Here is a 15,487-nt window from a genome sequence, read left to right on the forward strand (position 1 = left end):
ATACCAACTTCTTGGGAACATTTCTTGCAAAGATGGGCTCAATAAAGGACAGAAATGGTGTGGACCTAACAGAAGCAGAAGATATTAAGAAGAGGTGGTAAGAATACACAGAAGAACTGTACAAAAAAGATCTTCAGAACTCAGATAATCACGATGGTGTGATCACTCATCTAGAGCCAGACACCCTGGAATGTGAAGTCAAGTGGGCCTTAGAAAGCATCACTATGAACAAAGCTAGTGGAGGTGATGGAATTCCAGCGGAGCTATTTCAAATCCTGAAAGATGATGCTGTGAAAGTGCTGCACTCAGTGTGCCAGCAAATTTGGAAAACTCAGCAGTGGCCACAGGACTGGAAAAGGTCAGTTTTCATTCCAATTCCAAAGAAAGGCAATGCCAAAAAATGCTCAGACTACTGCACAATTGCACTCATCTTACAGGCTAGTAAAGTAATACTCAAAATTCTTCAAGCCAGGCTTCAGCAGTACATGAACTGTGAACTTCCAGATGTTCAAGCTGGTTTTAGAAAAGGCAGAGGAACCAGAGATCAACTTGCCAACATCTGCTGGATTATTGAAACAGCAAGAGAGTTCCAGAAAAAACATCTATTTCTGCTTTATTGTTATGCCAAAGCCATTGACTGTGTGGATCACAATAAACTGTGGAAAATTCTGGAACAGATTGGAATACCAGACCACCTGACCTGCCTCTTGAGAAACCTGTATGCAGGTCAGGAAGCAACAGTTAGAACTGGACATTGGAACAACAGATTGGTTCCAAATAGGAAAAGGAGTATGTCAAGGCTGTATGTTGTCATCCTGCTTATTTAACTTTTACACAGAGTACATCATGAGAAACGCTGGGCTGAAAGAAGCACAAGCTGGAATCAAGATTGCTGGGAGAAATATCAATAACCTCAGATATGCAGATGACACCACCCTTATGGCAGAAAGTGAAGAGGAACTGAAGAGCCTCTTGATGAAAGTGAAAGAGGAGAGTGAAAAAGTTGGCTTAAAGCTCAACATTCAGAAAACAAAGATCATGGCATCTGGTCCCAACACTTCATGGCAAATAGATGGGAAACAGTGAAAACAGAAATAAACTCAGACTTAATTTTGGGGGGCTTCAAAATCACTGCAGATGATGACTGCAGCCATGAAATTAAAAGACGCTTACTCCTTGGAAGGAAAGTTATGACCAACCTAGACAGCATATTAAAAAGCAGAGACATTACTTTGCCAGCAAAGGTCTGTCTAGTCAAGGCTATGGTTTTTCCAGTAGTCATGTATGGATGTGAGAGTTGGATTGTCAAGAAAGCTGAGTGCCAAAGAATTGATGCTTTTGAACTGTGGTGTTGGAGAAGACTCTTGAGAGTCCCTTGGACTGCAAGGAGGTCCAACCAGTCATTCCTAAACGAGATCAGTCCTGGGTGTTCATTGGAAGGACTGATGCTGAAGCTGAAACTCCAATACTTTGGCCACCTCATGTGAAGAGTTGACTCATTGGAGAAGACCCTGATGCTGGGAGGGATTGGGGGCAAGAAGAGAAGGGGACGACAGAGGATGAGATGGCTGGATGGCATCACGGACTCGATGGACATGAATTTGGGTAAACTCTGAAAGTTGGTGATGGACAGGGAGGCCTGGCATGCTGCTATTTATGGGGTTGCAAAGAGTCAGACATGGCTGAGCGACTGAACTGAACTGATGGTTGCACAACTTTGTGACTGTACTAAAAGTATTGAATTGCTTTTTACTTTAAAATGGTAAATTTTGTTATGTGACTTTTTTTAACCTCATTTAGAAAATCAGAAGTCATAAATTGACTTCATCAACATGTAAAATTTCTATTCACCAAAACGACATTAGTGGTGAGAAGACCACCTGTATAGAAAAAGTATAAGTAATATAAGTAGACAGCTCACAATAGAAAGATAAATAGCCTTAAGAGAGGAGAAGATACTGAACTTTACTAGAAAACAGAAAAATGAAAATGATATGATGAGTTTGCATTTTCACTCGGTAGATTTGCAAAATTGAAAGAGCTTGAAAATATCAAGGGTGACTATGCACTAGAAGAAAAGATCATCTCATATGTTGCTAATAGTAGATTAGATTGCAATCATTTTGGATGGCAATTTGGCAATAAAGTATTAAAATACTAAACATACACAAATTTTATCTCAGCAATTCTTCATGTCTCTCAAGACTTCTCCTTGTCTTCCCCAAAGAAATACTAATGGTTGTATAGGTACACATGGAAGTGTGTACAAGGATATTCATTGCAGCATTGTTTGTAAACCCCAAAATAAGAAACAAACCAAGAGTAGCATAATAAATTTTTGTAAAGTCAGACCACAAAATACTATATGAAAAAATGTTAATATGGAAAGAACTAAGATACCTTGTTGAATTGGGAAAAGAAAGTTTCAGAACAGTCTTCCTTTATGTAAAACCTAAACCAAACTACAAAATATAACTTTGTTTCCTCTGGGAATGTGTGTATGTATAGATATAGGTGCAAGGCAGAAAGTTTAGAAGTCAAAATTAAAGTCAGTATCAGTGATTCCCTATCATGAAAAAGAATGGACCAGATTGTTGAAGGCATTTAGAGTAGGTACAAACATATTCCAGAAAAAAATCTGTCTCTGCTTCATTGACTATGCTAAAGCCTTTGACTGTGTTGCTGTTTTTCAGTAGCTCAGTCATGTCCAACTTTTTGTGACCCCATGGACTGCAGCACACCAACCTTTCTTGTCCTTCACCACCTCCTAGAGCTTGCTCAAACTCATGTTCATTGAGTTGGTGATGCCATCCAGTCATCTTGTCCTCTGTCATCCCCTTTTCCTCCTGCGTTCAATCTTTCCAAGCAACAGGATCTTTTCTAATGAGTTGGCTCTTCATGTCCAGATGGCCAAAAGTATTGGAGCTTCAGCTTCAGCATCAGTCCTTTCAATGAATGTTCAGGATTGATTTCCTTCAGGATTGACTGGTTTGATCTCCTTGCAGTCCAAGGGACTCTCAAGAGTCTTCTCCAACACCACAGTCCAAAAGCTTCAAATCTTTGTGGCTCAGATTTGTTTATGGTCCAACTCTCATACCCATACATGACTACTGGAAAAACCATAGCTTTGATTATATGGACCTTTGTCGGCAAAATAATGTCTCTGCTTTTTAATTTGCTATCTAGGTTGGTCATAGCTTTTCTTTCAAGGAGCAAGCATCTTTTAATTTCATGGATGCAGTCTCCATCTGCATGATCTTTGATCCCAAGAAAATAAAGTCTCTCACTCTTTCCATTGTTTCACCATTATTTGCCATGAAGCAATGGGACGGGTTGACATGATCTTAGTTTTTTGAATGTTGAGTTTTAAGCCAGCTTCTTCACTCTCTTCTTTCACCTTCATCAAGGGGCTTTTTAGTTACTCTTTGTTTTCTGCCATAAGGGTGATATCACCTGCATATCTGAGGTTACTGATATTTCTGCAGCGATCTTGATTCCAGGTGGTGCTTCATCCCGTCTGGCATTTTGCATATAAGTTAAATAAACAGGGTGATAATATACAGTTTTGACATACTCCTTTCCCAATTTGGAACCAGTCCATTGTTCCATGTCTGGTTCTAACTGTTGCTTCTTGACCTGCATACAGGTTTCTCAGGAGACATGTGAGGTGGTCTGGTATTCCCATCTCTTCAAGAATTTTTCACAGCTTTTTGTGATCCACACAGTCAAAGTCTTTGGCATAGTCAATGAAACAGAAGTAGATGTTTTTCTGGAATTCTCTTGCTTTTTCTACAATCCAATTGTAGTTGGCAATTTGATCTCTGGTTCCTCTGCCTTTTCTTAATCCAGCTTGAACATTTGGAAGTTCTCGGTTTACATACTGTTGAACTTGTCTCTTGAGAAATCTGTATGCAGGTCAGGAAGCAACAGTTAGAACTGGACATAGAACAACAGACTGGTTCCAAATAGGAAAAGGAGTGCATCCAGGCTGTATATTGTCATCCTGCTTATTTAATTTATATGCAGAGTACATCATGAGAGATGCTGGACTGGAAGAAACACAAGCTGGAATCAAGATTGCCGGGAGAAATATCAATAACCTCAGATATTCAGATGACATCACCCTTATGGCAGAAAGTGAAGAGGAACTCAAAAGCCTCTTGATGAAAGTGAAAGAGGAGAGTGAAAAAGTTGGCTTAAAGCTCAACATTCACAAAACAAAGATCATGGCATCTGGTCCCATCACTTCATGGGAAATAGATGGGGAAACAGTGGAAACAGTGTCAGACTATATTTTTTGGGGCTCCAAAATCACTGCAGGTGGTGACTGCAGCCATGAAATTAAAAGACGCTTACTCCTTGGAAGAAAAGTTATGACCAACCTAGATAGCCTATTCAAAAGCAGAGACATTACTTTGCCGACTAAGGTCTGTCTAGTCAAGACTATGGTTTTCCAGTAGTCATGTATGGATGTGAGAGTTGGACTGTGAAGAAGGCTGAGCACCGAAGAATTGATGCTTTTGAACTGTGGTGTTGGAGAAGACTCTTGAGAGTCCCTTGGACTGCAAGGAGATCCAACCAGTCCATTCTGAAGGAGATCAACCCTGGGATTTCTTTGGAAGGAATGATGCTAAGGCTGAAACTCCAGTACTTTGGCCACCTCGTGCGAAGAGTTGACTCATTGGAAAAGACTCTGATGCTGGGAGGAATTGGGGGCAGGAGGAGAAGGGGACGACAGAGGATGAGATGGCTGGATGGCATCACTGACTCGATGGACATGAATCTGAGTGAACTCTGGGAGTTTGTGATGGACAGGGAGGCCTGGCGTGCTGCAATTCATGGGGTCGCAAAGAGTCGGACATGACTGAGCGACTGAACTGAACTGAACTGAACTGAAGCCTCGCTTGGAAAATTTGGGCATTTCTTTGCTAGCATGTGAAATAAGTGTAATGTGAATTAGTTTGAACATTCTTTGGCATTGCCTTTCTTTAGGACTGGAATGAAAACTGACCTTTACCAGTGCTGTGGCCACTGCTGAGTTTTCCAGATTTGCTGGCATGTTGAGTGCAGCACTTTAAAAACATCATCTTTGGGTGGTCCTAAGATGGCAGACGAATAGGACAGGGAGACCACTTTCTCCCTCACAAATACATCAAAAGAACATTTAAGCACTGAGTAAATGCCACTAAACAACTTCTGAATGCCGGCTGAGGACATCAGGCACCCAGAAAAGCAGCCCATTATCTTCAAAAAGAGGTAGGAAAAAATATAAAAGACAAAAAAAGAGACAAAAGGGGTAGGGATGGAGCTCCGTCCTGGGAAGGGAGTCTTAAAAAGAGAAGTTTCCAAACACCAGGAAACACTTTCACTGCTGAATCTGTGGTGAGCCTTGGAAGCGCAGAGGGCAACATAACAGGAGGAAAAATAAATAAATAATTAAAACCCACACATTATGAGCCCAGCGGTAACTCCCCCAGTGAAGAGACAGCGCAGATGCCTGCATCTGCCACTAGCAAGCAGGGGCTGGGCAGGGAGACGCGGGCTGCATTGCTTAGAGTAAGAATCAGGCCGGAAAGCCCCGAGTGTAATCAGAGCGAACTAACTTGGGCTAGCAAACCAGACTGTGGGGGAAGCTACTACGCAAAAAGCTCTAACATAAGACACTGCCAAGACCATGCACAGAACAAAGGATGGAACAGAATTAGCTGGCTGCAGACCATCCCCCTCCGGTGACAGGCAGCCAGAGCCGGAAGGGCTGGAAGAGGGCAATCGCAGCCCCACAGAGACATTATCTACCAAACGGCAAACAGGCTCCTTTGCTAACTAAGACTTCTAGGGGTTCTGGACAGTCGTCATCTGCCTGAGAAGATGCACCAGTTGTACACCCAGAAAACCGAGCAGCACGGACGGGAGAGGCAATAAATTGCAGCGACCGCGCTTGTCAAACACCTGAGCTACCCAGACCTGGGTAGGGCACAAAACGCAGGCCCAACCGAGTCTGCGCCTCTGAGGACTACCTGAGTGCCTGAACCTGAGCGGCTTAGACCTGAGAGGTGCATGCAGCCCAGGGCCGGCCTAGGACGGTTCCTGGCGGAGCAACCTGGAGCCTGAGCTTTGTGCGCTGCGAGCGGGGGAAGGCCCAGTGTGGCTGAGACACTGCGAGCACATGCCAGTATTATTTGTTTGCAGCATCCCTACCTCCCCACAGCGCAATGAACAAGTGAGCCTAAAAAAAGTGTCCACTACCACCCCGCCTTGTGTCAGGGTGGAAATCAGACACTGAAGAGATGAGCAAACAGAAGAAGCTAAAACAGAGGGAACTGCCTTGGAAGTGACAGGTGCAATAGATTAAAACCCTGTCGTTAGTACCGGCTACATAGGAAGGGGCCTATAGATCTTGAGAAACATAAGCCGGACCAAGGAACTATCCGAAAAAGAACTGACCCCACACTGCCCACAACACTGGAGAAAGTCCTAGATATATCATTACTATTTTTACAATCATTCTTTTTTTTTTCTTTTTTCTTCTTTTTTAAAACTTTTTAAAATTTTTACATCCTCTATTACTACTTTAATTTTCATTTTTATAACCTACTATTACTTTTCCAAAAAAGACCCTATTTTTAAAGCAAACTTCATATATATATATTTTGAATAATTTTTATGACTTTTTTTTTCTTTTTTTCTTCTTTTCCTTAACATTGTATTTTTGAAAATCCAAACTCTACTCTAGATTTTTAATCTTTGCTTTTTGGTAGTTGTTATCAATTTTGTACCTTTAAAAATCCAATCTTCAGTACCCATTTTTACTTGGGAGCGAGACTACTGGCTTGACTGCTCTCTCCTCCTTTAGACTCTCCTTTTTCTCCACCAGGTCGCCTCTGTCTCCTCCCTCCCCCTTCTCTTCTCTACCCAACTCTGTGAATCTCTGTGTGTTCCAGATGGTGGAGAACACTTAGGGAACTGATTACTGGCTGGATCTGTCTCTCTCCTTTTCATTTCCCTCTTTTATCTTCCTGGCCACCTCTGTCTCCTTCCTCCCTCTTCTCTTCTCTGTATAATTCCGTGAACATCTCTGAGTAGTCCAGACATAAGGAAGTGATTACTGGCTAGCTTGCTCTCTCCTCTTTTGATTCCACCACATCTCATTCAGGTCATCTCTAACTCCCTCCTCCCTCTTCTCTTCTCCATGTAACTCTGTGAACCTCTCTGGGTGTCCCTCACTGTGGAGAAACTTTTACCGAGATGTTTTATCAACAGTGCTATATAGGAGAAGTCTTGAGACTACTGTAAAAATAAGACTGAAAACCAGAAGCAGGAGGCTTAAGTCCAAAGCCTGAGAACATCAGAGAACTCCTGACTTCAGGGAACATTAATCGATAGGAGCTCATCAAACACCTCCATACCTACACTGAAACCAAGCACCACCCAGGGGCCAACAAGTTCCAGAGCAAGACATACCACGCAAATTCTCCAGCAACACAGGAACACAGCCTTGAGCTTCAATATACAGGCTGCCCAAAGTTACCCCAAAACCATTGACATCTCATAACTCATTACTGCACACTTCATTGCACTCCAGAGAGAAGAAATCCAGCTCCAGCCACCAGAACACTGACACAAGCTTCCTTAACCAAGAAACCTTGACAAGCCACTCGTACAACCCCACCCACAGCGAGGAAACTCCACAATAAAGAGAACTCCACAAACTGCCAGAATACAGAAAGGCCACCCCAAACTCAGCAATATAAACAAGATGAAGAGACAGAGGAATACCCAGCAGGTAAAGGAACAGGATAAATGCCCACCAAACCAAAAAAAAGAGGAAGAGATAAGGAATCTGCCTGATAAAGAATCCCGAATAATGATAGTGAAAATGATCCGAAATCTTGAAATAAAAATGGAGTCACAGATAATTAGCCTGGAGACAAGGATTGAGAAGATGCAAGAAATGTTTAACAAGGACCTAGAAGAAATAAAAAAGAGTCAATATATAATGAATAATGCAATAAATGAGATCAGAAACATTCTGGAGGCAACAAATAGTAGAATAACGGAGGCAGAAGATAGGATTAGTGAAGTAGAATGGTAGAAATAAATGGATCAGAGAGGAAAAAAGAAAAATGAATTAAAAGAAATAAGGACAATCTCAGAGACCTCCAGGACAATATTAAATGCTCCAATATTTGAATCACAGGAGTCCAGAAGAAGAAGACAAAAAGAAAAACCATGAGAAAATACTTGAGGAGATAATTGTTGAAAACTTCCCTAAAATGGGGAAGGAAATAATCACCCAAGTCCAAGAAACCCAGAGAGTCCCAAACAGGATAAACCCAAGGTGAAACACCCCAAGACACATATTAATCAAATTAACAAAGATCAAACACAAAGAACAAATTAAAAGCAGCAAGGGAAAAACAACAAATAACACACAAGGGGATTCCCATAAGGATAACAGCTGATCTTTCAATAGAAATTCTTCAGGCCAGGAGGGAATGGCAAGACATACTTAAAGTGATGAAAGAAAATAACCTACAGCCCAGATTACTGTACCAAGCAAGGATCTCATTCAAATATGAAGGAGAAATCAAAAGCTTTACAGACAAGCAAAAGCTGAGAGAATTCAGCACCACCAAACCAGCTCTCCAACAAATGCTAAAGGATACTCTCTAGACAGGAAACACAAAAGGGTGTATAAACCCGAACCCAAAACAATAAAGTAAATGGCAACGGGATCATACTTATCAATAATTACCTTAAATGTAAATGGGTTGAATGCCCCAACCAAAAGACAAAGCCTGGCTGAATGGATACAAAAACAAGACCCCTATATATGTTGTCTACAAGAGACTCACCTCAAAATAAGGGACACGTACAGACTGAAACTGAAGGGCTGGAAAAGATATTCCATGCAAATAGAGACCAAAAGAAAGCAGGAGTAGCAATACTCATATCAGATAAAATAGACTTTAAAACAAAGGCTGTGAAAAGAGACAAAGAAGGCCACTACATAATGATCAAAGGATCAATCCAAGAAGAAGATATAACAATTCAAATTCCCATCACTTCATGGGAAATAGATGGGGAAACAGTGGAAACAGTGTCAGACTTTATTTTGGGGGGCTCCAAAATCACTGCAGGTGGTGACTGCAGCCATGAAATTAAAAGATGCTTACTCCTTGGAAGAAAAGTTATGACCAACCTAGATAGCCTATTCAAAAGCAGAGACATTACTTTGCCAACTAAGGTCTGTCTAGTCAAGACTATGGTTTTTCCAGTAGTCATGTATGGATGTGAGAGTTGGACTGTGAAGAGGGCTGAGTGCCAAAGAATTGATGCTTTTGAACTGTGGTGTTGGAGAAGACTCTTGAGAGTCCCTTGGACTGCAAGGAGATCCAACCAGTCCATTCTGAAGGAGATCAACCCTGGGATTTCTTTTGGAAGGAATGATGCTGAAGCTGAAGCTCCAGTACTTTGGCCACCTCATGCGAAGAGTAGACTCACTGGAAAAACTCTGATGCTGGGAGGGATTGGGGACAGGAGGAGAAGGGGATGACAGAGGATGAGATGGCGGGATGGCATCACTGACTCGATGGACATGAATCTGAGTGAACTCTGGGAGTTGGTGCTGGACAGGGAGGCCTGGCGTGCTGCGATTCATGGGGTCGCAAAGAGTAGGACACGACTGAGCGACTGACCTGAACTGAACATAGGAGCACCACAATATGTAAGACAAATGCTAGTAAGTATGAAAGGGGAAATTAACAATAACACAATAATAGTGGGAGACTTTAATTCCCCACTCACACCTATGGATAGATCAACTAAACAAAAAATTAACAAAGAAACACAAACTTTAAATGATACAATAGACCAGTTAGACCTTACTGATATCTATAGGACATTTCACCCCAAAACAATGAATTTCACCTTTTTCTCAAGTGCACATGGAAACTTCTCCAGGATAGATCACATCCTGGGCCATAAATCTAGCCTTGGTAAATTCAAAAATATTGAAATCATTCCAAGCATCTTTTCTGACCATAATGCAGTAAGATTAGATCTCAATTACAGAAGAAAAACTATTAAAAATTCCAACATATGGAGGGTGAACAACACACTGCTGAATAACCAACAAATTACAGAAGAAACCAAAAAAGAAATCAAAATATGCATAGAAACAAATGAAAAGGAAAACACAACAACCCAAAACCTGTGGGACACTATAAAGCAGTACTAAGGGGAAAGTTCATAGCAATACAAGCATACCTCAAGGAACAAGAAAAAAAAGTCAAATAAATAACCTAACTCTACACCTAAAGCAACTAGAAAAGGAAGAAATGGAGAACCCCAGGGTTAGTAGAAGGAAAGAAATCTTAGAAATTAGGGCAGAAATAAATGCAAAAGAAACAAAAGAGACCATAGCAAAAATCAACAAACCAAAAGCTGGTTCTTTGAAAGGATAAATAAAATCGACAAACCATTAGCCAGACTTATCAAGAAACAAAGGGAGAAAAATCAAATCAACAAAATTAGAAATGAAAATGGAGAGATCACAACAGACAACACAGAAATACAAAGGATCATAAGAGACTACTATCAACAATTATATGCCAATAAAATGGACAACGTGGAAGAAATGGACAAATTCGTAGAGAAGTACAACTTTCCAAAACTGAACCAGGAAGAAATAGAAAATCTTAACAGACCCATCACAAGCACAGAAATTGAAACTGTAATCAGAAATCTTCCAGCAAACAAAAGCCCAGGTCCAGACAGCTTCACAGCTAAATTCTACCAAAAATTTCAAGAAGAACTAACACCTATCCTACTCAAACTCTTCCAGAAAATTGCAGAGAAAGTTAAACTTCCAAACTCATTCTATGAGGCCACCATCACCCTAATACCAAAACCTGACAAAGATGCCACAAAAAAAGAAAACTACAGGCCAATATCACTGATGAACAGAGATGCAAAAATCCTTAACAAAATTCTAGCAATCAGAATCCAACAACACATTAAAAAGATCATACACCATAACCAAGTGGGCTTTATCCCAGGGATGCAAGGATTCTTCAATATCCGCAAATCAATCAATGTAATACACCACATTAACAAATGAAAAATAAATGCCATATGATTACCTCAATAGATGCAGAGAAGGCCTTTGACAAAATTCAACATCCATTTATGATAAAAACTCTCCAGAAAGCAGGAATACAAGGAACATACCTCAACATAATAAAAGCTATATATGACAAACCCACAGCAAACATTATCCTCAATGGTGAAAAATTGAAAGCATTTCCCCTAAAGTCAGGAACAAGACAAGGGTGCTCACTTTCACCACTACTATTCAACATAGTTCTGGAAGTTTTGGCCACAGCAATCAGAGCAGAAAAAGAAATAAAAGGAATCCAAATTGGAAAAGAAGAAGTAAAACTCTCCCTGTTTGCAGATGACATGATCCTCTACATAGAAAACCCTAGAGACTCCACCAGAAAATTACTAGAGCTAATCAATGAATATAGTAAAGTTGCAGGATATAAAATCAACACACAGAAATCCCTTGCATTCCTATACACTAATAATGAGAAAATAGAGAAATTAAGGAAACAATTCCATTCACCATTGCAATGAAAAGAATAAAATACTTAGGAATATATCTACCCAAAGAAACTAAAGACCTATATATAGAAAACTATAAAACACTGGTGAAAGAAATCAAAGAGGACACTAATAAATGGAGAAATATACCATGTTCATGGATCAGAAGAATCAATATAGTGAAAATGACTATACTACCCAGAGCAATCTATAGATTCAATGCAATCCTTATCAAGCTACCAGCGGCATTTTTTGCAGAGCTGCTAAGTCACTTCAGTCGTGTCTGACTCTGTGTGACCCCATAGATGGCAGCCCACCAGGCTCCCCCGTCCCTGGGATTCTCCAGGCAAGAACACAGGAGTGGGTTGCCATTTCCTCCTCCAATGCATGAAAGTGAAAAGTGAAAATGAAGTCGCTCAGTCGTGTCCGACTCTTAGCGACCCCATGGACTGCAGCCTACCAGGCTCCTCCATCCATGGGATTTTCCAGGCAAGAGTACTGGAGTGAGGTGTTATTGCCTTCTCTGTTTCACAGAGCTAGAACAAATAATTTCACAATTTGTATGGAAATACAAAAACCTCGAATAGCCAAAGCAATCTTGAGAAGGAAGAATGGAACTGGAGGAATCAACCTGCCTGACTTCAGGCTATACTACAAAGCCACAGTCATCAAGGCAATATTATAGTGGCACAAAAACAGAAATATAGATCAATGGAACAAAATAGAAAGCCCAGAGATAAATCCACACACCTATGGACACCTTATCTTCAACAAAGGAGGCAAGAATATACAATGGATTAAAGACAATCTCTTTAACAAGTGGTGCTGGGAAAACTGGTCAACCACTTGTAAAAGAATGAAACTAGATCACTTTCTAACACCAAAAAATAAACTCAAAATGGATTACAGATCTAAATGTAAGACCAGAAACTATAAAACTCCTAGAGGAGAACATAGGCAAAACACTCTCCAGTATACATCACAGCAGGATCCTCTATGACCCACATCCCAGAATTCTGGAAATAAAAGCAAAAAAAAAAAAAAAAGGGACCTAGTTAAAATTAAAAGCTTCTACACAACAAAGGAAACTATAAGCAAGGTGAAAAGACAGCCTTTGGAATGGGAGAAAATCATAGCAAATGAAGCAACTGACAAACAACTAATCTAAAAAATATACAAGCAACTCCTGCAGCTCAACTCCAGAAAAATAAATGACCCAATCAACAAATGGGGCAAAGAACTAAATAGACATTTCTCCAAAGAAGACATACAGATGGCTAACAAACACATGAAAAGGTGCTCAACATCACTCATCTTCAGAGAAATGCAAATCAAAACCACAATGAGGTACCATTTCATGCCACTCAAAATGGCTGCGACCCAAAAGTCTACAAGCAATAAATGCTGGAGAGGGTGTGGAAAAAGGGAACACTCTTACACTGTTGGTGGGAATGCAAACTAGTACAGCCACTATGGAGAACAGTGTGGAGATTCCTTAAAAAACTGGAAATAGAACTGCCTTATGACCCAGCAATCCCACTGCTGGGCATACACACTGAGGACACCAGAACTGAAAGAGACACATGTACCCCAATGTTCATCGCAGCACTGTTTATAATAGCCAGGACATGGAAGCAACCTAGATGTCCATCAGCAGACGGATGGATAAGAGAGCTGTGGTACATATACACAATGGAGTATTACTCAGCCATTAAAAAGAACACATTTGAATCAGTTCTAATGAGGTGGATGAAACTGGAGCCAATTACACAAAGTGAAGTAAGTCAGAAAGAAAAATACCAATACATTATACTAAAGCATATATATGGAATTTAGAAAGATGGTAGCGATAACCCTGTATGGGAGGCAGCAAAAGAGACACAGATGTATAGAACAGTCTTTTGGACTCTGTGGGAGAGGGCGAGGGTGGGATGATTTGAGAGAATGCATTGAAACATGTATAATATCATATAAGAAACGAATCGCCAGTCTAGGTTCAATGCAGGGTGCAGGATGCTTCGGGCTGGTGCACTGGGATGACCTGGAGGAATGGTGTGTGGCAGGGGAGGTGGGAGGGGGTTCGGGATTGGGAATATGTGTACACCTGTGGCGGATTCATGTTGATGTGTGGCAAAACCAATACAATATTGTAAAGTGGAAAAAAAATAATAAAATAAAAAGGAAAAAAATCTTTTAAGATTTGAAAAAGCTCAGCTGGAATTCCAACACCTCCACTAGGCTTGTTTATAGTGCTGCTTCCTTGAATTTGCACTCCAGGATGTCTGGCTCTAGGTGAATGATCATGGTTATCTGGGTCATTAAGATCCTTTTTTGTACAGTTCTGTGTATTCTTGCCACCTCTTCTTAATATCTTCTGCTTCTGTTAGGTCCATACTGTTTCTGTCCTTTACTGTGCCTATCTTTGCATGAAATGCTCCCTTGGTATCTCTAATTTTCTTGAAGAGATCACTTGTCTTTACCATTCTACAGTTTTTCTCTATTTCTTTGCATTGATCACTTAGGAAGTCTTTCTTATTTCTCCTTGTTATTCTTTGGAAATCTGCATTCAAATGGGTATATCTTTCCTTTTCTCCTTTGCCTTTAGCTTCTCTTCTTTTCTCAGCTATTTGTAAGGCCACTTCAGACAACCATTTTGCCTTTTTGCAGTTTTTTTCTGGGGGATTGTTTTGATCACCATCTCCTGTACATTGATACGAACCTCCATCAATACTTCTTCAGGCACTCTGTCTATTAGATCTAACCCCTTGAATCTATTTGTCACCTCCACTGTATAACCATAAGGGACTTGATTTAGATCATACCTGAATGGTCTAGTGGTTTTTCTCTACTTTCTTCAATTAAAGTCTGAATTTATCAATAAGAAATTCATGATCTGAGCTAGTCAGCTCCCGGTCTTGTTTTTGCTGACTGTATAGAGTTTCTCCATCTTTGCCTGAAAAGAATATGATCAATCTGATTTCTGCATTGACCATCTGGTGATGCCTGTATGTAGAGTCATCTGTTGTGTTGTTGGAAGAGGGTGTTTGCTATGACTGTGTGTTCTCTTGGCAAAACTCTGTTAGCCTTTGCCTTACTTCATTTTGTACTCCAAGGCTAAACTTGCCTGTTTACTGTGTAGATCATGACAAACTGGAAAATTCTTAAAGAGATGAGAATGTCAGACCACCTCACATGCTTCCTGAGAAACCTGTATGCAAGTCAAGAAGCAATAATTAGAACAAGACATGGAACATTCGGTTCCAAATTGGGAAAGGATTACAACAAGGCTGTATATTGTCACCCTGTTTATTTAACTTGTATGCAGAGTTCATTATGTGATGTGCCTGGCTGGATGAAGAAGCGCAAACTGGAATCAAAATTTCTGAGAGAAATATCAACAACCCCAGATATGCAGATGACACCACCCTTATGGCAGAAAACAAAGTGGAACTAAAGAACCTTTTGATGAAAATGAAAGTAAGAGAGTTAAAAAGCTGGCTTAACACTTGACATTCAAAAAACTAAGATCATAGCAACCTGTCCCATCACTGCATGGCAAATAGATGGGGAAACAATAGTAATAGTGAGAGACTTTATTTTCTTGAGCTCCAAAATCACAACAGATGGTGACTGCAGCCATGAAATAAAAAGATGTTCCTTAGAAGAAAAGTTAATGCAAACCTAGACAGCGTATTAAAAAGCAGAGACATTATTTTGCTGGAAAAGGTCCGTCTAGTCAAAGCTATGGTTTTTCCAGTAGTCGTGGAGGGATGTGAGAGTTGGACCATAAAGAAGCCTGAGCTCCAAAGAATTGATCCTTTCATACTGTGGTGTTGGAGAAGATTCTTGAGAGTCCCTTGGACAACAAGATCAAACCAGT

Source organism: Ovis aries, chromosome 15 (genome assembly GCF_016772045.2).
Source record: "Ovis aries strain OAR_USU_Benz2616 breed Rambouillet chromosome 15, ARS-UI_Ramb_v3.0, whole genome shotgun sequence".
Lineage (NCBI taxonomy): Eukaryota > Metazoa > Chordata > Mammalia > Artiodactyla > Bovidae > Ovis > Ovis aries.